Here is a 22,333-nt window from a genome sequence, read left to right as displayed (position 1 = left end):
CGTAATTTGGAAAGGAGTTATTTGGAGTTATATCTGTCCACCTATGGGGAAGCAAAGGTAAAGATGAAGCGCGCAACAAAGTTTCTCTGAGCATATTTCTGGTTTCCCGCAGCTTTCCCAAGAAAGGTGGAGTTGCTGTATTGATTTGCTGATGTCTGAAAAAGGGTTGAGCTCATTCTTTCGTGTTCTTGCTCCATGAAGGTAATAAAAGAGCCTTTCTTTCCTTTTGGGTCATACTTCGCAGAAAACACATGGGAGCTCTAATAGCCTTGAGGCTTTTACTCCTCCACCAATTGTGGTGGAAATTAGCCAACAGGCTTTTGAGTTCAGAGGACTGACAGTCACCATGACCATGCAATATTAATTTCCTTTGAAACAACAGGCCAAAAGTTGATGAAACGGCCTTGTTTTGCTCTAACAGACTGCTTGGGAAGGAGGGAGAGTCAGGATTTGTCAGCTGAAACTCCATTGCTGGAGTGAAGAGGTCAACATCTATTATAGGGATGATGGAGATGAAGATAAGTCTGTCAGTCACAGGGTGAAAAATGAAGCCCCACCTCCCATCTAGTGTACAGCACCTCTGCTTGGTCACAGTGAGTCTCATCCTCCATTCCCTTGCACTGTTTTTGCTTTGGCGTAGCTCAGCTGACTTTAGCAGAGTTGCTCCCACACCTTCCCAGGGATCGTGCTCTGCCCGACTTTGGCAGGCATGTCACTTCCAATTTAGAGAAGGACTGACGCATCAACATCTGCACAGCCCTCTGCAAAACCACCCCTCTCGTACAAGCATCTGCAGGTGAGAAACTCCAGCCCACTAGCAAAGCACTGACCAGGGTGGTGGTAAGAGGGGAAAATAAAAGCCAATATCCCCACCCCAAAGGGGTGACTCCCTGGAAAATACCGGGCAAACGGCTCTCAGGCCAGCAAACTGCTGCGAAAGCATCCTGGGTTTGATTCCCTGATGAGACAGAAAGCACATGGGAAGAGCTGAACGCGGAATCGTAAAAATAAGCAATTAGCCAGTGACCCGCTCAGATCTGCTTTGCTTGCCCAGCAGCTGTGCAACACACAGAGATATCTGCACCATCAGGGGGAAGTGCTGGGCTGGCACCTTGCAGGACTGCCCTTCTTTTTGCTTGTAGACCCCTTTTCGGGCATAGCTGTCAGGTTTTAGTTGTGGAGGGAGGGGCACGGGGTGCCCCGTGTGAAAGACGTCGGGGGCTGACCCGTGCTGGTCCCAGTTGGTCCCGTCGGCTCTGCAACAGCCAGCACTGACCCACTGCACTCCAACGCCTCGGCCGGTCAGAGGGGTCCCAGTCCCACTGCCCCAGCAGGGGTAGGGGAGGGTGGCACCACTGGGACAGGGGGCCGCGGAGGGGACGGGTGGGGAAACGTGAGAAGAGAAACAAGAGGAGACATGGGAGGAGGCACGAGGATGCACAAAAGGAGACACAGGAGGGGACGGAGAAGCAGATACAGGAGGATGCATGTGGAAGGGGATGGTTGCTGGGGACAGGGCTGGGAACGGCTGTTGGAGGAAGGCATGCTGTGCTGGGGGGTACCTTGGAGGACTCTGGTTGGGGGGGACTCTGGTTGGGGGGGACGCACACGGGAGCAGGGACACCCCCAAAGGGACTGCAGCCCATGGAAGACCCAGGCTGGAGCACCAAAAGAGTAAGAAGGAAGGACCAGGGGAAGAAAAGAGTAAGAAACCAGGAGCAGCAGCAAGAAACCATCACGTACCGAGGCAATTTCTTGCGCTGCCTGTTGTCTCATCCAAGGGACCGGCAGGGACTGAGCATAACGTGGTCAAAACAGGGAGAGAGGGGACTCGGGGCAGGGAGAGGTGTCGGAGTGAGGCTGAGCCTGGGGAAGCAGTTGGAAAGGGGTTTCACTTGGTTGTTTCACTGTTTCTCCTCTCCGTTTCCCAATAGCCAAACAAGTAATTACAGGTTTGTGTTAATGAGCAGTAAATTAAGTGAATTTCCTGAGTTTAGACAGTTTTGCCCACACCAACCCCCCAGGCTGGTCTCCAAGAGCCAGTCGGAACTGACAAGAGGAAGCTTTCTGCGGCTGCTCGAAGAACAGTAAGGTGAGGAAAAATCTGGGGTTTGTTCCTCCTCCTTATGTTATCTACTTGGACACCATGGCTACCAAAGCCTATGAAATCCATCATGAAAGGGAACCGAAAAGGGGGTTTGTTTCAGTCTGTGCCACGGGCAGCGTTAATTCTGTGTGTCTTCCCACAGCCTGACTGCATGGGCTTCATTATCAGTGTGTATCAAGGACCTCAAAGCATGCTGCAAACATCATCTGTTCAAGCCCTGTAATTCCTGCACTGGTGAAACACCTAATTATCATCCTAAATATACCCAGGGAGAAATTGAGGCATTAATGAGGTAGGGTGGGGGAAGTGACTGACATACCATGGGCAACATGAATGACTGACACACCAGAAAGGCTACCCAGCAGCAACCCCCCCGGGCTTGTACTCCAGCAGAAAGGGGCGGTGGGTGGGCAGGGGGAGAGATGGACAAAGGGGAAAAGAGAGAAGGAAAAGGAAGAAATAAATGCAAGACAGAGAAGGAGAGAGCACACAGAGTGAGGAAAGCTGTCATTGGAAAAAAGGGCTGTTTCAGTGCATGCCAAGCAAGAAATGGAAGTGACAGCCTGAGCTGCAGAGCGAAAATGCCCCAAACTAAATGGGAAATAGCCAGAGTGGCCTACCGTGACTTCCACAGTAGAAAACACTTTGTATTTGGGATGCCTGTAGAGGAGGCAGGAATCCCTCTGACATTTGCATGCCTCAGGGCTTCCCTGAAGGGCACGTTTCCATTGGCAAGGAGAGAGTTTGGGACAGTTGGATAAGATGCTGTGAACAAGGCTTGCAGCATTTAACCTCCATTAGGAAGTAACGATTTACTCACTTGCTACCAGTTACCAGGCGCCAGGGCTCAATTACACGGGAGACTTTAAAGGAAGGAGCGTCCATACATTATCACAGCAAACAAGTCAGTGTGACTTCGTTCAAGGGTATCATCCACCCTGGAACCTATTTCACATCTCGTTGGCTAGCTGAGTGAGAACTGATTGCACATGCTCCCTTGTTTCTCTGTCTGGGTGTACGGTGGAGGAAGACCCCAATTCATTAAAGGAAACAGAGCGAGGTAAAGAGCTGAGCCTCTCCTTGTTAACCTCCTCCGGAAAAGCAGATTCCTGCATAGCCAGGAGTCTCCTGGGGAGTGTTTGCATCAGCAGGAGAGGGAAAAGCACGTCGCTTTTCCCCAGTCCCTCCAGCATTACGGCACAGCAGTGACATCACAGGATCTCTTATGTAATCCCCCTGCTGCTTAATTAAACTCAGTGAAATGCAGAGGTTTCCTCCACTGACCTGCTGCACTCAAGGTGATTCTTCTGCCTCTTGCCCCCGCACCCTCCCCATGACAGGGACTCTGGCTGGGTCTTCCGAGTGCACAAAGCAGACTAGCCTCCCACGTCTTCTTTAGCTACACTGTCACACAGCTTCTCCTCCCCTGTCTCCACCACCCAAGTAACAGCCTTAGTACCACCAGCACTGCTTCCTTGGGACATTCCTCCAATGTGATTCTCTCTGGAGATAAAAGATAGGATGGGTCGAGAACAAGAGGGCGGTATTTAGGCTGAAATCAGGAGGAGATTGGCCATCAGAACCCTTGGTTTCTGCTACAGCCTTCCAGTTAGGGCAGAAAACCCCACCTGCTTGTGCACTGGAGCTTTGTATATTCATTACAGTTGCCTGTGATAACACGGGATCGCTTCTGAGAACCTGCAGGGCCCATACCCCGAGTCTACAAGCCTTCTGCACGCAGCCTTACAAGTAAAGAGTTGAGGCTCAGAGAAAACTACCCCCAAAGCTACTTGGGAAGCCTGATGCCCAGCTCAGGGCTGGATCTAGATACACCCAGTAGATACCAAAGACTGGAGCACCCTTCCTCTCTATTCTGAAGGAGAGCAAAGCCTCCTTTCCCTTCTGCCCCCTTTGCTCAGTCAGGTGTGCTTCGGCTTTCCCGCTGCCTTGTACGGGGAGTGGCCACTGCAGATCCCTGCTGAGTATTTTAGCAGGAAAAAGCGCTGCCTCTTCGCCGGCTGCCCGTCACACACATTTTGTCTGCTCTCCTCCTGTACTCCCTTAGTGATGAGGCGAAGCTTGCCCACAGCTGGCATAGCGGGACGAGCCAGGGATGGCCCTGCTGCCAGAGGAGCCCTACCTCACCTTCACGCTCGACGAGAAGGCAGTGCCAGGTAATAGGAAGGTAATGGCAGCTGGGAGCCAGCTGTGTGTGCCGCTCTCCTGGCCAGCCTGGGTTGCTCTTCTCCAAATCCCACAGCTCACAGCAGGCGGTGTGCAGCCATTATGAGACACGTTATATTGTGATGCCTCCAGGCACAGAAACTCTGCCAACAACTAGCTACTTGCGCTGGAGGAACAGGGAGAATGCAACTTTTTTTCTTTTTTTTTTTTTTTTTCCCCCTTGTGGATGAGGTGCAACCTATTTTTTTAACCTATTTAAAGGCTTTGAATCTGCTGTCTGTCACGGTATTTGACTATCTTCCACAACAGTCAACAGTAACATGGAAGTCCCCAATGGTTGTCTTGGGGCACTAGACGGACCAAGGCAAGCCTAACACAAGGAGAGATTTAATTCCTTCTTTTCTTTGCGTTGGTTGTCAGTCTGCAATGGTTATGAGAGCAAACCCAAATAAGTGTGTGCTCTTTGCACCCCAAACAAGGAAGAAGTCAAGCCTCTCAGGCAGTCCAGCTCCAAAGAACAAGGGAACAGGACTGGGAGTGTCGTATTGTCAAACCTCAGAAGATCTGGCCTTACCAGACCAAATCTCCTAGGGAAGGGGAAACATGCTATAGTAGCTGCTCAGGGAAGCTATCTTCCTGATTGTGCCCGAGACTTACTGCCGACGCTATACTACTCTAAGTAGGGAGCTCCAGTTAAGGGTTTGGCTGAACGTTTGAGATGCATCTCTTCTTTTGGCCATGAGCTGCTGAGCGCTCTATTGGCTCAAGCAAGGGGATCCTTCTTCTTATCTATAAAGCCCAAACCCTTTTAAACTCAAAAGACAGAATTACAATCCTAATTTCCACCCTGGCCTTCAGTAATGTCATGGTCAAACGTTGATTCAAGTTCCAACAGTACGCTACACTCCCTTCCCTGTTGTGAATGTGCAGTGGGAGAGTGGGGAAACCCTTGGGGACTGACAGCAAGACAGAGGGAAAATGCTTCTAAGAATTCCTAATAATACATGATGCAAGCTGCACCTCTATACAAGGTTCCCTCTGATGTATAAACCAGAACAGATGTTTTTAGTGTTGAGCCAAAGGAGGACTGGGAGGCCCACAAGCACCTCATTAGTGATAGGTTGTAATGAGGAAGAAGCTGTTTTGTCTCAGGTTATTGGGAACCTTTAGTGCTGATCCAGTTCTCCTCCAGCTTACACAAACATCACCTTATTTGCTGTCCTAGGGACAGTCAGAATCAGGCTGTCGGTAGAGGAGTAAACTCCATTTTCTTAAGAAAACAAACTGGAGTATAACTTACACATCAAGTTTAAGCTGGTAAGGGTGGTGGTCGTAATTCACCTCAGTTAATTTACTCTCTTAAAATAAGACGTTTAACATAAGTCATTTTTTAACCTAATCCTACAGTCAATGAAGAGAGAGGGAGAGATTTTGAGAGGTCCATTCATTCGAAGCATTTCCAAGACTACCTTAGGTTAGATACCTATTAGAAGGACACAGTTCAGTGAGGTAAGTCGCACCCAAAATTTGCAGAGTCACATAGCTTGCACTGACAATGTGCTGAGGATGACCATGGCAGCGTCCTCACCAGTTGGGCATAGTCCCACAGGATCTGAATAGGGTGGACAAAGCCAGGTGCTGGTATCACAATTCATCAACAGGCCCAGACATGGTGCGATGGTGAACCAGATCCAGGGTCCATGCAGGAAGACAAGGCCAGAGACAAGGCTAGACACAAGCTACCTACCACATAGGTCCAAGGTCCATCCAAGAGATGGTACCAGAGACACAGCTGGAGACAGGTACACCTAACACGCAGATCCAGGCCTGGGCTTACATGGAGCCCCTGGTCAGAAGGTAGATGGATGCGCCTGGGGAGACTGGTCAAGGTCTAATTAGTGCACTCAGGGCCCTGGCAGACAATGCATTTCCTGAAGGAGTAAAAGTCCTTCCTCCCCTTCCAGCAGGGAGGAAGATGATGGAGCTCTCCAGAAAACTAAATGGGGCACATGACATCTCCAACACTAACCCAGCACCAACTTTTGTGTTAATAAAAATATCCAGTGGGGATGTATTTAGTTATACTAATGTCTTTCCCCACTAAAAGTAGAGTCACCGCGAGCATTTTATATGCAGAATGACTAATTGGAATAAGCTGTGCAATTTTCAGCTTAAACCAGCTGCTTTATGCTCAACATCCGCCCAACATCTAATGACACAGTTTACATTTTCATTGAGGATTCAGCATCCGGGCGAAAAAGAGAAAGCTTTACGAGTCTTCACTCTAAGTCAATTAGAATTTAAATGTAGGTCGAATGCCAGGGAGAAGAATGGGACCTGCAGCAATTCAGATCTCAGATGTTCACGTACTCTAGAGACAGAAGAATCATTTGCACACTTATTCTATCTTCCAGAGCTGGGGGCATTTGGAAAGGCAGGTTTGTTCTCTGCCGCATATCTAATAGTGTTTTGGCCAACTAGTCTTTAAAGTTTCTGGGAAATGACTCTTCTACCTTTGCCCTTGGGAGGCTATTTCACAGCTGAATACATCCCATTCCTGATCTGCCCTTGTAAGTCCTAGCTATGACCTCCACAGAGAAGTACACACCTTCTTTAAATACTTGGTGAGTCTGATAGTTGTTTGCAGGGTGTTTTTGCACCTCGATCCAATCCAGCACACCCCAGCACCAGCCTGGAATACATCAGGAGCAACTTCTGTGAAGTCAGTGAAGTTGCATCGATATAAACCACCTCTCAAATACTACACCTTCCGCTGCATTATCATTTAACCAGGACTTGCAGATCTCCTTCTTTTAAATTTTAGCATATTTGTGTTTGTAGCTTGCTACAATTCTACTTGTATTGATCGATGTCGCTGGAGAACAGAGAGGAGGAAGCCACGGAAGAAAGAAGGGCCAGGATGCAATCACTCGCGTGACAAGGTTCCTGGGGAGGCCTGGCAAGCCACACGGACATTGCTCACTTCATTTCGATACTTCCGTACACTAGCATGGACACACGCATGCACGCACATATGTCATCCACTACCAAAAGTATCACTTCTAGTCTAAACGGCTTGCTTTTTTTCCCCCTCTCCACTCCCTCTGCTGCTCATTAAAACTCAGCTCTCCTACCTACAATGGTGAAGAGTCAGCAGGCTGCCCAGGTAGCATTAGCTAATGGGAACTGACAGCCTGCCACCATTTTCCAAAGGCTTATGTTTTTGATATCTGCCTGTCTTCCAGCCTGACTAATTCTATGGAAGACTTTTATCACGGGGAGATTGACCTCAGGCAGGAGACATTTTGTGTCACTGAACAAGTGAAATGAAGACACGACGGGTATGGCAAGAACTCACTCGCAGCAAAAGGGAAGGAGAAGAAAACTGATGTATGACAAGAATACCTGCTTTACCACGGCAGGCAACTCGGTGATTGGTCCTCTAATGAACAAATTCACTGAAGAACCTGAACTGTGGCATGCTTTGAGACCCTGTAAGAGGCAACCTTAATTGATGATAAACTAAAATACCAGTCAAGTTATGAGAAGCATTTTCCCACTGATTTACAACACTCTGGATCCAATTAAAGAGTTCCTCCTTCCCTCTGCCAGCTAGTGCCTCATGAGGTTTGTAGGCTGCCTCGCAATGACTTACGGGGACACAGTCTGGAATACCTCTGTACTTGGGTTTTGGCACAATCATTTTTACTACATTTTATCGCAGAGATGAGGAAGTACAAAAATGTAAAAATGTTCACAGCGTGGATACCTGTTTGTACTTACAGAAAGTAAACAATGCTGTTAGTGTATTTGCCTGCTGAGGTGCTGTGTCCCACAGGAGCTTTAGTCTGGAGGACTAGCTATCCTCTTTATTTCCCAAGCTCAACATCCCTGGCTGAACTATGTTCCTCAAGATCCACTTCAACCTCCTCTCCAAGTGAATGGCAGATCCATCCCAAGAATCACAATTTCTTCCCATTCAAGGCTTCTGAGGCTGCCATAAAAAGAAAAAGCTATTCATCCAAAAAACCTACATTCCTTCTCTCCCTGCATGGTGTCAAGCGTGCCCCAGTTATGCCTTTCAAAAAAATCAGGTCACTCTGCTGTTAGCTCTATCGTACTGGGTTGGAAAGCTCCTGGGAAGGCATGACCGTACAACTCCTAAGAGCTCAGGACAGCTCTTTCCGTCAGTGGTCTGAGCTTCCCCTTCCAGAACAGGCCAATAGGTGAGCATACCAGACCAAGGAGGAGGAGAAACTACAAAAAACTGGGAGGATTAGCATCCACGACAATTTCCTATTTCACGTGTTCCCTTCTTGTCAGGCACCATGGGTGCATTTTGCCTCTGAGTCCCCTCTAGATCCTAAAGAAGCCTTCACGCACCTACAGCTTATGTGTAGCCAAGCAACTGCCCCTTGTGCGGAGCTCCAGATCAAAAATATCAATGAGGATGGATACAAGGCTTTCATCTCCCCTGACTTCTCCGCAGACAGATGAACGCTATCGCCACTTCCCTCCCACCTACCTGAATGTGCCTGCATTGTACTTAACCCTTCTGTTAAGAGAGAGAAGGATCTCTACATCAGTTATTCTGCTTTCGCCTATCTGTTGGATTTACTGCATTCCCAAGGAGACGTGATGCCTCCTAGATGAGCTTCTGGCAGATACATACAAGACGTTTACCCTTATAGATCCTTTCCCTCAGGCTGGGTGGCACAGTCAGCAGTCTCAGTTTGCCCTCATTAGCAGCTACTGTGCAGTAGAAACCGTCTGAGTTTGCAACCTTTCATCAAGATTAGGTGTTCACTATTTCATTAGTAGGCCAGCAGACACATAGCAACATATATGGTGCATCAAAAGCTGGAATTTGCTTCCTTAAAGAGGGCTATCACTCAGAATGGGCTGTAACGATCTTTGAAGAGGCCAAGTGCCCTGTAGCAGCGATGAATAAGGAATAACCAAGTGGTTGGGTAGGGCTGCGAAGCTGCAATTCAAATTCATGCAATGCTGAGGGAGGCCTATCTCTGGGACAGTGGTTTAAGCTCGTCTTGAGATAGGGGAATTGGGGCTAGAGTAGAAGAGAAATTGTATTTTTTGTATATTACCCAACACTGTTCACTCATCCCTGCAATCATCCAACATGCCCTAATTGCTTCAGTATGTCCCTGAAAAACAGAAACCGAGAGTGACTTGGTAAGAGACATACAAAGACACAGATCTAAGATGTACACAGAAGCAGTCGTCCAATAACGATGACCAGCTGTCACAGGCAGCAAAAAACCTCCTGGCAGTTGGCACCGGTGAATTTTCAAATACCCGCTGGTCACTGCTACCCCATTAATCGTGGGCACTTTGCCCAGTCTACATTCCTGAACAGCTTTTTTCTTTCTCTTCCCCCTCTCTCTTCCTCACAGACTTCTAACACAGTTAATAAAAAATTTATCAGGGCAATGAAATAAACAGCAATTTGATTTGATCTGGGAGCCAAAGAGAGAAGAGTTTCTGCTGTTCAGGTGCAGACTCGGGAGTTTCTGCAACTGCTGGCAGGAACGTGCCCACAAAACCAATAGGATTAGAAAAATGGAGATGTAGGGGGTTTGGGTTTTTTTTAGGGGGGTTGTTGGTTGGTTTGTTTGTTTTAAGGGAGTGGAAAGGGCTGGCAGGGACACTAGTCAGCAGCGTGCTCCTGAACCCCGGGAAGAAGAGGGTAACACTGTGAAACCCATAAGGAATGATGGACTTTGCAGCACCAGAGATGGAAACAAGCATGGCAGCACCCAGCACTGATACGCAATGGTCACTGCAGCTCCTAAGAACTGCAGATGCAAATGACTAAATAACTGGAGTTTCTTTTTGAAATTTTATATAGCTCTCCCTTCAGGGAGAAGAAAGAAGAGAGGAAGAAGCACTTGGGTCTAACACTAGTGATGTCTCAAAGGAGCACAAGGACTAGAGAGACAGGGACAGCATGAAATCCAGGAGAAAAATGGAGTACCCTGGAATAGTTTGGGCTAGAACAGCATTACTCATCTAGTGAAAAATCTAGGCTGTGCCTCAGGGCTTTGCTGGGCTGGTGGCTCCGGCAGCAGGAAGTGCAGAAATCTCTTCAGGGGAGTCCCTTACCCTCTGGCTCAGTGGGAAATGGCAGGCAAGAGTATCCAGGCAAGGAGATGGCAACCTTCCACTGGGAGAGCTTGCACGAATTTATGTCAGGCTTAAAGCAAGAGATATGGAGGGGAATGCAGCTGGCCATTGCGAGAACATGTAAATTTATCGGGGCTTATAACCAAAAGTGTTATCCAGTGTAGAACAGATTACAGATTAAAAGAAAAGGTATTGTTATACTATTTAAAGTCACACAGTCCAGCTTATGGCAAGAGGAAGAGTCAAGGCCAGTCAATGCTGCGGAGGAGACAGCATTAGATTGTGGGTAATGCCGGAGTCTCTAGAACTAGTCTCTTACACAGTTTAATCTTTCCTGCATAGACATACAAGGTGGGTTCATGTCACCAAATTTTAGACATTGAAAAGTTTGCTGTGTAAATCTGAGGTAGCCATTCACATTCCTCCTGTAGTCCAAACAGAGAAACAGGGACTTCCAGAGGATGATCCATCACATTATCTCAAGGCAGACAGCAGAAAGAGTAAGATGCCAACCTCTCCCAACAGACTACAGATGCGGGCCAGATGACTAGCTTTGATTTGTGCTACGAACACTTAGCTGTCTAAGATTAAGTGGGATGAATCTCACCTGTAGTATACGACTTCTGTTTGCATGACTAAGTGTCCGTACAGACAAGAGATGCAACACCTTAAGAGAGTTACACTTAAAAGACTAAGTGACAGAGATGTATATCTCTGGACTTGGATTTTAGTCCTGCCTCTGATAGGACACCTGTGCAATTTCTCTAGCAGAACCACGTACACACCCTGGATTTGTTTAAAATGTGGTGAACCTTTTACGACCTTGGATGGCTATGTCTCTACTGTCAATGTGGTTTGTTCTCCTTTGCTCCGGAGAGCAAACCACAGTCTCTCAGTTTTGCTCCAGTCCTTTGGACAGCCGTGCACACAAACGTGAGATCGCTCCCAGGCTCTTTCCTGGAATGAACTAGTGCATCCCCTCGCAGAGGAGGAGCAGGCACAGCTGACACGGACAGCCCACTCCAGACATGCAGACAACGCCAAGTTCGGCTTCCTCGACCTGCGAAAGTCCTCCAACACCAACTCCACAGGCCCTGGGCTTTCAAATTCCTCCATGCGCTCTTGTGCCACGTAACACACGCTCTTGGCATCGAGTTATAAAAACACCAGTGTGCCAGACTGTGTCCCAGCCTTCTCATTGTTTCAGGCACTTTTAACCAGAAAACATAAACTAATCAACCAAAAAAGAAGCATGTCTCGGGGCCACAGGGGCACCACAGGGAGCATGGAGGAGACCAGGCCCTCCGTCAGTGCCCAAGGCAACATGGACATGATCTATCCATTCCAAAAGGTAGTATGGTCAACTAGCATGAACACAAGCCATTCTATGCCATCTGGCCTGGACTCCAGGACTTTCTCTGATGCTATCCACAGAGGGAGTATAGGCGTAACCACGGTGTCAACCTCAATTGCAAAGATGGTCCACAGGCTTTGCACAGCTGTAAATATTCTCCTGGAATACGGTCATGCCACGAATTTTGTGAAACATATTCACAATAGTTAAAAACACAGTAGGAGAAGCAGTTGGTGCCACCCTGTTAACGCTCCCCTCAAACATGTTAAAGAGGGGTGGTCTCCCTATGAACTTCTGTTCTTAACCTCTTTCCTGTAGGTCAACAAGTGGATTAATCTTTCAGGTAAAATCATGAATTGGGAGTTCTATGCATTCATAAACTCCAAGATCATCGTTGGATTTGTATAGTCAAGGTCATAAGGCTTCTACCCTGCAAAGTCTGTTCTGTGGTTATTTGGGGAGATTTATCCTACTTCTTTGCAAAGAATTTTTTTTTTTTTTTTTTTTTTTTTTGCGTTCAAAACAGGAACATACCCAAAGGTCACGTTCCCATCACTCTAACGAGAGGACGATCATTTTGAAGAGACTCTCCAGACTACAGCTGCTGCTGCGGCACCTGCGTGAGGGCCATGTGGAAATCAGGTTTAGGATCTTGCTTCTTGGCTTCTCTTTACTCTGTGTGTTTTACTTTGCCCACACATTCAAAGGGAGTGTCTCCTTACCTTATTAAGGGCAAACGGCTTTTCTTGTAATGCTTACAGAGAAGACTCAGAAAGGAATAAAGAAGATAATAGGCTGCCAGAGGCCCAGTTTATGCACCCCAAAAGTAATGAGTCATTCCAATTAAATTATTTGCCCTAAATTAAAACTTATCACCAAAATCCAATTCTCTTTTCATTAAAGAGGACCTCCCTAGTTATCTTTTTTTTTTTTCCCAGAGATTTTTTTTTTTTAGAGGTAACCTTCATGGAATGGGAAGAAAAAATGTAGTTGTAGTCTACTTTTCTGTTTAAGGGAGTTTTTAAGAGCTGTTCCTCATTCTTATATGTGTCCACATAACAAATTCAGATGCTCCTAGAAGATTCTATGGAAGGCCAGAGAAGTACAAGATCATGCCATCAAATAGACGGTGTAAGGGAAATCTGACACATGAAGAAGGCGGGAATTTTAAAAGTAGCGTTGCCCAAGCCTCAGCAGCCTCAGCCTTTTGATAACAGAACCGAGAAAGCTCACAACCCCCATTTGGGGATCTCCAAAGGGTCTTTCAGAAAAAGGCAGGCAGACAAACGATGGTACTCCCAATGGGTCTTTGAGAAACAAACCCATCTTTTTATCATATTCTCAGACTTTCACACACCACTATGACTCCTGAAGCAGGGCTTCGTTCCCTCTACCGCAGGTCTGCCCGCTGACAGCCTGAGCTGTGACAGGCAGAGATCCAGCGCCGCCGATGAGAGCAGCCACGTGCTCCCGCTCCCTCAGACTGCCCACGGCAACCTTTGTTTCCTTCCCAGGAACAACCTTTCTCCTGTTTTCTGTTGGAGATTAACCCTTTTTAACCCAATATTTGTTTTTTAAAAGACATTTTCAAAAGCTGTGGTTGGATTTTGAGAAAGTGCTCCCTGTCTGAATACTCCGTAAATGGAAGCCATATGTCTAAGTATCTGTTTCTTTTTTGTCTATTTTGTTGTGTGCACATTTGGCAAGTTATTTTTTCCCCTTAACTATCACATCTCAGGCTTTATTAAACCAAGCTGCTATTCTGTTATTTTGGAGGGGTTTTTTTCCCAAGCAACTGACTACTGACATTTTAGCGGCTATGCAGGAAATGTGATATTAAGTCATTATTTTCTCAGAATGTTTCTTCACTTTCTGGTGAGTATGGCACTGCTACTCGGGTAGCAATTCCAATGTTTCTAAAGATAAAAAGAAGAGCTGGAGCTCTGAAAAAACCATCAAAATCCAAACCCTGAAAACCTATTACTTAATACAATTTACCATTCATTGTTCTTGTGGAAAGCAGCCGGAGGCTTATCCCACAAGACATAGCATGCATACACACCAAAAAGACAGACTACGCATCCATTCAGGAGTGATGAGGGCCAGCAACTGGATAGAAACAAACGGTGGGAGCACACGGTTACCACTGGTCGGCTGGGCTCAATACGCGCCATGCAGACACAAGGATGCGGTATGAAGGCGCAGCACAGAGACCGTGCCTACCTGCTTTCCCCGCTCTTCAAATCCTCAAGTTACTTTTAAAAGTGACTTGAAATGAAAAGTGACTTGAAAGTGACATACTATCTCCTTGTTCCCTTCCCCGAAATGCCAATTTCTTTCTTTCTGTAATTAATTCATATTAAATAGTGAAATGGAAAGCTCTTAAAGTAGGAAATAAATTTGCTTTTTTCTACAAGTCTTGATGTTGTTTTTGAACTGCTGGCTCAATTTAGGTTGATTTTACAATCTGTTTCTAGCCAATTCCAATTTCAGATGAAATCTTGGCTCCGATGAAGCAAAATTCCCTTTAATTTCAGTGGAATCAAAATTTTGATCCAGGTTCTCATCCACTAACACAAAGCTACGATGAGGGTAGACAGTAACACAGCAGCCAAAAACACAGAACATGAGCTGGTGGACCCCAGGAATCTGGAATTTCATCCCATATGGAGTTTTGAGCATGGCAGCTTTGCAGTATCGACTTCACTGGCACCAGTGAAACAAGAAAAACAGACAAAAGGAACACACTGTTCCACGAATGCTGGAATTAGCAAGGCCTGGCTTACCACAGCTACGTGTCCTAGGTCCTGATGCCTCATACCTCGGAAAACCTTCAAAGCTCTTGACCAGTGTTAGTCAAGGTGGCACCTGGCAGCTGGCACGCGCGTGGCTCTGAACCAACCTGCACCCACACAGCCTTTTACGCACCCCACGGGTGAGGGATGCAGGAGGAGACTGGGGGTCCCCCAGTGAGAATTTGAGGGGCAGGAGCTCTTGCTGGGGCAAGGGCACGGCGGGTATGAGGGCTGCTGGAGCGAGCTGAGCAGAGGACTGCCAAGAGCAGGCAAACAGCATAACCACGCAAATAAACCCATACACACTTTGTTTCCTTAGGAAGCCAAGCTACTCCCAGTATCTCTAGGGTTCAGATATAATAAAAGCTCAACTGAGCAAACCTCAACCTGGCAGTAAAGCTATGGAAAAGGTTGATGTGAGACAGAGAAATGCAGAGCATGATTAACCTTAGCTTTCATCTGTATTGCAAGTAAAAAGAGAAGCTGATCCTTACGTTTCTAGTGGAGACTAGCTATATATCTTTTCTCATTATTGTGGGTTAGAAATCCAAAGCTTCAGGTCAGACCTCTTTGAGAATTTTTTTAAAACACATTTTTGCTCATTTTCAAGCTACTAAGCAGTTATGGGCCTGCTATGTAAAATGAATGAGATATTTATTCTTGGTTATACTAGCACTTTTTTTCTGCAAAAAGATCTTAAGAGGACGTGGCAAATAAATTGTTCGCTCGCTACTGACAGGACACTGGCCATCAGGGAGGGAGCAAGCAATGGGCACCTATGACTTAGGATGTCCAAGGGGCTATACCCTGTTGCGGGCAAATTGGGTCACATTTCGAGGCTCGCAACAGGTCAAGGCAACCCTGTTGTGCTACCACGGCCACTGCTTTTTCAGCAGTGGGAGCAGGAACACACTTGGCTTTACAGTTAATGGTTCTTTGCACTTTCTCAAGGGCTAGCAGACTTGGTGGTGGGACTAGGTTCTTGCTGTGTTTGGAGCTGAGAGCAAAATATTGTCCCCACTCCACTGTCTTACAGTCCAGGCTAAGACTTGGGACAGCAGACGGAGACAATCAGGCCGAGAAATAACAAGGCAAAATCTTTCACAGCACTGGTCTGAATCTAGAATCAGCTGATCAGACAAAATAACACAAAATCAGCTGATACTGCTCTAAAGAGACCACTCAAGCTAAGCTGATTTATATCACTAAGGAGTTGGATTATCATATCAAGATCCTTCCTCCCAGCCGTAGGAAAGCATTCCATGTATTTTATGCAATACTTCTTTCTCTGAAATGAGTAAACATTTTTTGAAGTATTCTGTTTTTGTCTCCTGCCTGCACCTGCAAAGCAAGCACCAAAATATTTCCAGAAAAACCTCCTGATTTATGCACTAAGAAGTGCTGAGATCCAGCCTATATAACAGAGCCAAACCCTATGCTGCATAGTAACATTCCAGCCATGCCTGGAGATAGGAAAACAGAAGTTAAGAGGCATCAGGACACTATGGGGAGGCCATAAAAATACTGGATGGGGAGCGGCAGGAAGTTCCTTGGTAACCTATGAAACACCAGCTGCAGTTTTCTGCAATTTATGAGTTTGGGCAAAACAAACCAGCACAGAAAACCTAGAAAGATTGCCACCAATACTACTGTGTGCCTGAAATTCTGGAATTATTTTGCTGGTAGGAAATTACGGTCCATGGTAACAGTGGAAGGGGGGCAGCAAGATCTACCGTGCTACAATTCCCCAAGACGACTCTCTGCTCTCTCAGCTTATTTTCCCCATCAAACTGATCCGCTGTCACTTCCTTCTGAGCACACTGGTCCTGTCTCTCCCAGTCCCCATAGTAATCTGAATTTATCTCCTTCCTCCAATCTTTTCTTCTTCTCCCCCACCGCTCCCAGTAAAATGATCTTTTTTCTTCCTCCCAGAAAATTCATACTCCCATGTTATCTCATTATTCTTTGCAACAGCATGCCAAATTCGCTGTCATTTTCCCACTGGGGCTATGTCCTGAAAAAGACAAAGTGGTCTGTGCTCATTCTTACCTACTGCAGACTCCCTGGAATTGAAAACACTACAGCGTTAGTGCTCAGAAAGATCCCTCCGAATTCTGGGCTCTGCGCCCACAAAGCGGGGAAGCAAACATCTCTCGGAGAACAGCATCTGACTCCAACATCCTTATTGTCTGGCTAGCAAAGGAAAAATAGCTTCAGCTCTCTTCAAACCGCTCTGCTTCCAGTGCTGGCCGAAGAGGTGGGAAGGCCAGGCATGCCAGGGAAAGGCAGGATCCCGCCACAGCTCCGCTGAGCTCAAAAGCAGCCAGGCTCTGGCCTCCCAGCAACCCGCCGCAAGCACTGACAGCCACCAAGCCCTTATTCTGGCAGGGAGTAAACTCCGGCGGAGAATGACAGAAAGGGGTCTGGAAAGACTAAAAGGATGCATGGCACCATATGGAGTGCTCACCCTGGGCTCCCCTCTGCAGCCAGTGGAGGGACACTGACAAGTCCACCGGTCAATTCGTCTGATGAATTTTGGATGGCTACTTTAGGATGAGCTGGACTGTGTCTGAAAGGAGCCTGCTTCTCCTCAGTAACGTCAAAGGAAGTCCAAGGTGACCCACTCCTGCGGTAACATCTACATTTGGTCGGATGAATGCCACTCTGGCTCGTTGCCTCAGGTCCCAGGCTGGTGAGAAGCAGAAGCTACCTCCACCTGATATCCGACTTCAGGCTCCTATAAAACACGCTCACGTGCCTCGTCCCAGTTCTGCTCAGAAAGCCTTCTCACAGTCCCGAAGCCTAAAGCGTAATCTTTCCCTATCGCTGTCCCCAGCAATGATCGGGCGGTGGACAACACCCTCCATCCTCAGCCCTCGACCCAGCTCTTCCCGAGGGGCTCGCTGGCAGAGCGGTGCTTACGCACGGGAAGCCCGGCTGGCTCCAGCTGCCTTTTTGGGTAAAGGATTTCTCTCTGCAGCGCTTTCACCTGCACAAAGTCCTTTAATTTCAGGGGAGTGGCCTCAGAGGGGGCACAGCTAATCTACCACGTAGAGTTAGTAATAAATTTTCTATGGTTAAATCCCAGCAACAATAAATACATCCTTATACCACTTTGAAACAACGAATGGTCAGTCTGCATCTTTGCAGGCAAGGAGCTTTACAAAGGCGGTGCATAATGGAGAAAGGCTACACCCTGTGGTTCTTTTCACACACTAATGCCTATCAGTTTGAAAGAAAACTGTAGGATTTGGCCTTTAGCTGCTATACTTTTGACTTTGAGTTTGTGATTAGGGCTGGGCAGTAAACAAGAACTCCTCTTTGTGAAAATTTGCTGCTGACGTTTCCAAATTTGTTTTTGTTTTGCCCAAATGACAAAGCCCTTTTGATTTTTTTTTCATGAAATAAACATTAAAACAAGGGAGAGCCCACATTCTTTGAACAGCCAATAAGTGAGAATTGCAAGAAATGTTAGTAAGCCTGCAGGAGCCCCAGGCTCTGAGAAAAAATGCGAACACGAGTTCTCCATACCTCAGCTGAATGCTGTAGCTTTTAGATAGGCTGTGGCAATGCTACACCTTTTTCCCTTCACAATTTTGACCAAAAAAAGCACCTCAGACCTGTAAGACCTTCCTCATTAAATTTTAATCAAAGCCAAAACCAGTGAAATGTTTTCGTTTCACTGAAAAGTTCCCAACCATCACAGTGATGCCTTGCTGTAAAGGCTCTGGACAGCAAATACAGCAACCATCTGCTTGCTCCTAGTTGAAAGTTATTCCTTTAGCCTGACTTGGACAGGACTAAGTCTTTATTGCAGAAACTTTTAAACCCCATGCCTGCTAAGATCTCTATGCCTTTGTGCCTGCGACCCTGACGAGACAAGTAAGGACTACAGGGATTTCTCCACTGCTATGCAATGCCTGAAGAGGGCTTGAGGATTTAGCCCTACAAGAACAAGAACCAAAGGTAATGCTGGGAAAGGGGCAACCACCGCGTCCCCGTTACGACTCATTCTCCTGGAACAAGTCACTCAACATACTGGAACAAACAATTAAACGTCCCATTTATAAGCACCTAGAGGATAATAATACAGTAAAGGAAAAAATAAGCAATGTACTTTTGGCAAGCACACATCACGTCATGCCAGCCTCATTCTCTTTTTTTGTAGGATATTTGGCATAGCAGATAATGCAGGAGCAGTATGTGCGACGATGTGATATATCTTGACTTCAGAAGGCCCGACGGTCTCTTGAACAAGCTAAGAGAATATGGCGGATGTTAAATCACCATCAGGATGCTTCGAAGAGCGGCAATCAACAGATCGTTATCCACCAGGGATGGAGGTTTTAGTGGGTTGCTACCACAGTCGGCTTTTGTGCCCTGATCTCTTCAATACTTTCATTAACACCTTCATGATGGAACAGAAAAAAGGCACCCGACTTTTGTCAATGACACCAAGTTGGGGGCAGTTGCAAGTGCTTTGGAGACCAGGATCGTAAGCGATCTCCGTGGAGAAACCAACCAGATGGCATCCAACAACAGCGAGCACAAAGCGCTACGCTCAGGAAGGGGGGAAAAACAATTAATGCTCAAATACATGTAGGGGATGAGCTGCAGACTGTGCTGCAGCCCAGTAACAGGGTTAGAAAGCAGCGGAGAGACTGAATAAGCGAAAGCAATGAGGCGCTCTTATTAAAAAAAAGGTAAATCTCATCTCATTCTGGGGTTAGGTAAGTGAAGCATGATATGCAAAACACGGCTGGTACTTTTATCTGCACGACTGCATCCTGAACTGGAACTCTTGCTTTGGTTTTGGACAGTACACTTAAGGAAACATGTAGACAAATCAGACGGCAGTGAAATACATATGACATAAGAGTTGGAAAACATGACCTGCGAGAAGCAGTGAGCCTGTTAAGCTGAGCTAGAGACGTCTGAGACACAGGCATTAATGGGCTTCTAGCAGATAAAAGGTAGTTTTGAGGAAGAGGAGGAGAAATTACCACCACCGTGTCTTGGAAGGACCAGAAATAATTGGCAGCAAGATCAATTTGGATCATGTTAATAAAAGCTTTCCGAGTTGAAGGAGAGTGAAATAATGGCCATGCACTGGCTACGCGGGCACAGGGTGTCTTCAAAAAATACGTGTTAAGGGCAGCCACCGTATAGCTGATCTTGTCTCGCTGCAGGGGGAAGGACCAGACCACCTCTCGTGGGTCCTTCCAGCTCTTTGCTCCTCTGATCAGATACCAACAGAAGTATCTGGGGTAGTAAACAGAAAGACGCGCTAGTAGGCATGACACCCCAGCTGAAGCAGCACGAAATCCTTTGAGTGAGGTGGCGGTTCAGAGCGGTCTCTTCATGGGTTCACCCCAGTGCAGAGAGCGCAGGACCAGCACCTGGGAGCAACCGAGCTGGGCAGAGACAGCTGCCTCCGCTCCAACCCACCCTGCAAGCAGCACTGCCCACCCGGGTCAGAAAGACAGAAGAGATGCCCACGGTTATACTAACGAATCTTTTGACAGTGAATGCCTGCTTCTACCTACCAGCAGAGTTGGCTTTAAGTTTGAAGAGGAGGAAAGACTTATGAAGAGGACTTTTTCTGCTTGTAGCTGTCTATCAAGTTGTGATTTTTTTTCTTAAGTGTCGTTTCGTTACCCCCTTTTTAGACCTCTGCAATACGCCCCAGCTGAGAGCAATCCCATCAGTGCACATACAAACTTAAGAGAAGAAAAGGAGCAGACCGAGCAGGCTGTCTATGCAGAGACTGGCGCTGGCTGACAAGGCAGAACTGGCTCTTCCCTTGGAAAAACTAAAGGACATGGGCACACGCATTAGAGAGGGGATGGATGTCCCTCTTTCTGTGATACACTCCTGCAGCTCTGGCCAGCAGAGCTCACCCCAGGGAAAGGTGATTTTCTCAAGGGAGGAAAGGACCTGCTCCTAGAATGCAACTCCATTAGCTTGTGGTGATCTAAACACAGTGAATCCTTCGGATACACCAAAGCCCATCTATTTCAGGCGGCACTGTGGACACGGAAGCCGTCTTCTCTAATTATTAGGGCTCCAGCACCACTCCAGTATCTGCCTACCTGTTTGTTAGTCTCTGCTATAGCTATCCCATTTGTTTCTGGGGGTAATAGGGGCTGCGTTTTCACAGTGGCTATACGGGATGAGGGAGTTGAACGGAGGGAGATTAAGGACTCGTCTTTGGTATACAGCGCAGCGGGGAGAAGAAATACCCGTGACAGCGCTAACTGAGCAGAATGGGAAGCCTGGGCACAGCCCTAAGGCAGCCTGTTGCTTTCCAGGGCGCGAGCAGCTATCGTCGCAGGATCTTTCACCGACCGACCCAGGCATCACCAGCGTGCGCAAAGCTAGCAAGGGGTCTCTGACCCTGGCTGGTTTCGGTTTCCCTGGGCTCGTGCGAAGGGAATCACTGACCGTCATTCCAGAAACCTTCCTGCCAGATTACCACGCAGATCAGTTGACCACCCTGTGACCTAATTTTTCAGGAGCTGTATTTTCTTTTATTTATTTATTTTTATATTTGGGACACCCGGAGCTTTACATAGCCGATATTTTTAAGCTTATGAACACAAAAGCAAGAGAAGTAAATAAACTACATTAAATAAATGAAACCAAAAATCTTAGCACGACTCGCTATGCAAACTCCTTTCATTTGTACTAGCGGCAGACTATTTTTCAGGCAGACAACCTGCAAATCTGAGAATAATAATAATCAATATGAGAAAATGATACTCGGAGAGGAAAGGGATTATTTTCTAACGCATACTACTTTCTAATGAATTAGTTTTATTAGTTAAGAGTATTTCAAATTAATTATTTATTAGTTTTAAACCAATAAAAGTACGGTTTAAAATGATGAATGAGTCGAACTATTCTAAACTGTACAGGATTTTTCATTTATATTTTGCTTGGGTGTTTTTTACCAGATGAAATTTAATTTTAGAAAAATCAAAGCTATGAGTTTCACCTAATTACAGGATTACAGGACCCAGGGCTTTAAAAGTAAGCACGATATCACAACGGGTCTTTTCCCAAATCTGTGGCAGGCATTTAGAACAAAGATTATCCACAGATACGTTGTTTACGAGTGTGCAGAGTTTAGGTGTGCCAAAACCTGAATTTTCTCATCCTCAGAAAGATGGCAGTAGTTCAGATCTGGACACCCACACATTTAGGTGAAAGCTAAGCTAGAGAACTCAATTTCACTGCTTAGGCCCGTATCTAATAGGCACAAATAAAATTAATAATACATGTGCGTGGCTCTAAAATTCATTCGTACCTATATTTTTCTTGACAGGTAAATGGAAATTGTATGCTGTGAGATTTTACCAGCAACAAACCACCTACAGCCGGTTAGGTATGCACCGCTATAGCGAGCAAGGAGGCAGGGTACATCTCCAGGGCTGGCGAGCACATTTCACGCCGGGCGCACTCCAGCGAAGACTCAGACAAGCCGGGAGAGCTGCCGTGCGCGCTGGCGTGTGCTGCTCTTCGCGCTGCTGGGGGAGGATTTTGCGCAAGGAGACAAACCAGGAGCCTTCTGTCTCACTACTCTCGCCTAGAAAGTGTCACCTCTGACCGTAGGTCCGGACTCCACCTCGCCGATAAACACTCGGTATGTCAGTTAGCCCCCAGCTTGCCAAGTAATACCAGCAAGAGGAAGAGTCCCTTCACGCATGCATTTATATCCAGAGCGGTTCAAACACTCGCTGGGGGAAA

The 22,333-nt window shown here is 46.8% G+C and overlaps 1 protein-coding gene across 4 annotated transcripts in view; it reads right to left on the bottom strand.

Annotated features, from left to right (window-relative positions):
• LOC115343582 (limbic system associated membrane protein) overlaps positions 1–22,333 on the bottom strand; it is a 1,014,959-nt gene that overhangs the window by 142,921 nt on the left and 849,705 nt on the right. The window lies entirely within an intron of this gene.

Source organism: Aquila chrysaetos, chromosome 7 (assembly GCF_900496995.4).
Source record: "Aquila chrysaetos chrysaetos chromosome 7, bAquChr1.4, whole genome shotgun sequence".
NCBI lineage: Eukaryota > Metazoa > Chordata > Aves > Accipitriformes > Accipitridae > Aquila > Aquila chrysaetos.
The sequence above is the reverse complement of the archived record's forward strand: the minus strand, read 5'-3'. Positions and strand labels throughout refer to the sequence as shown.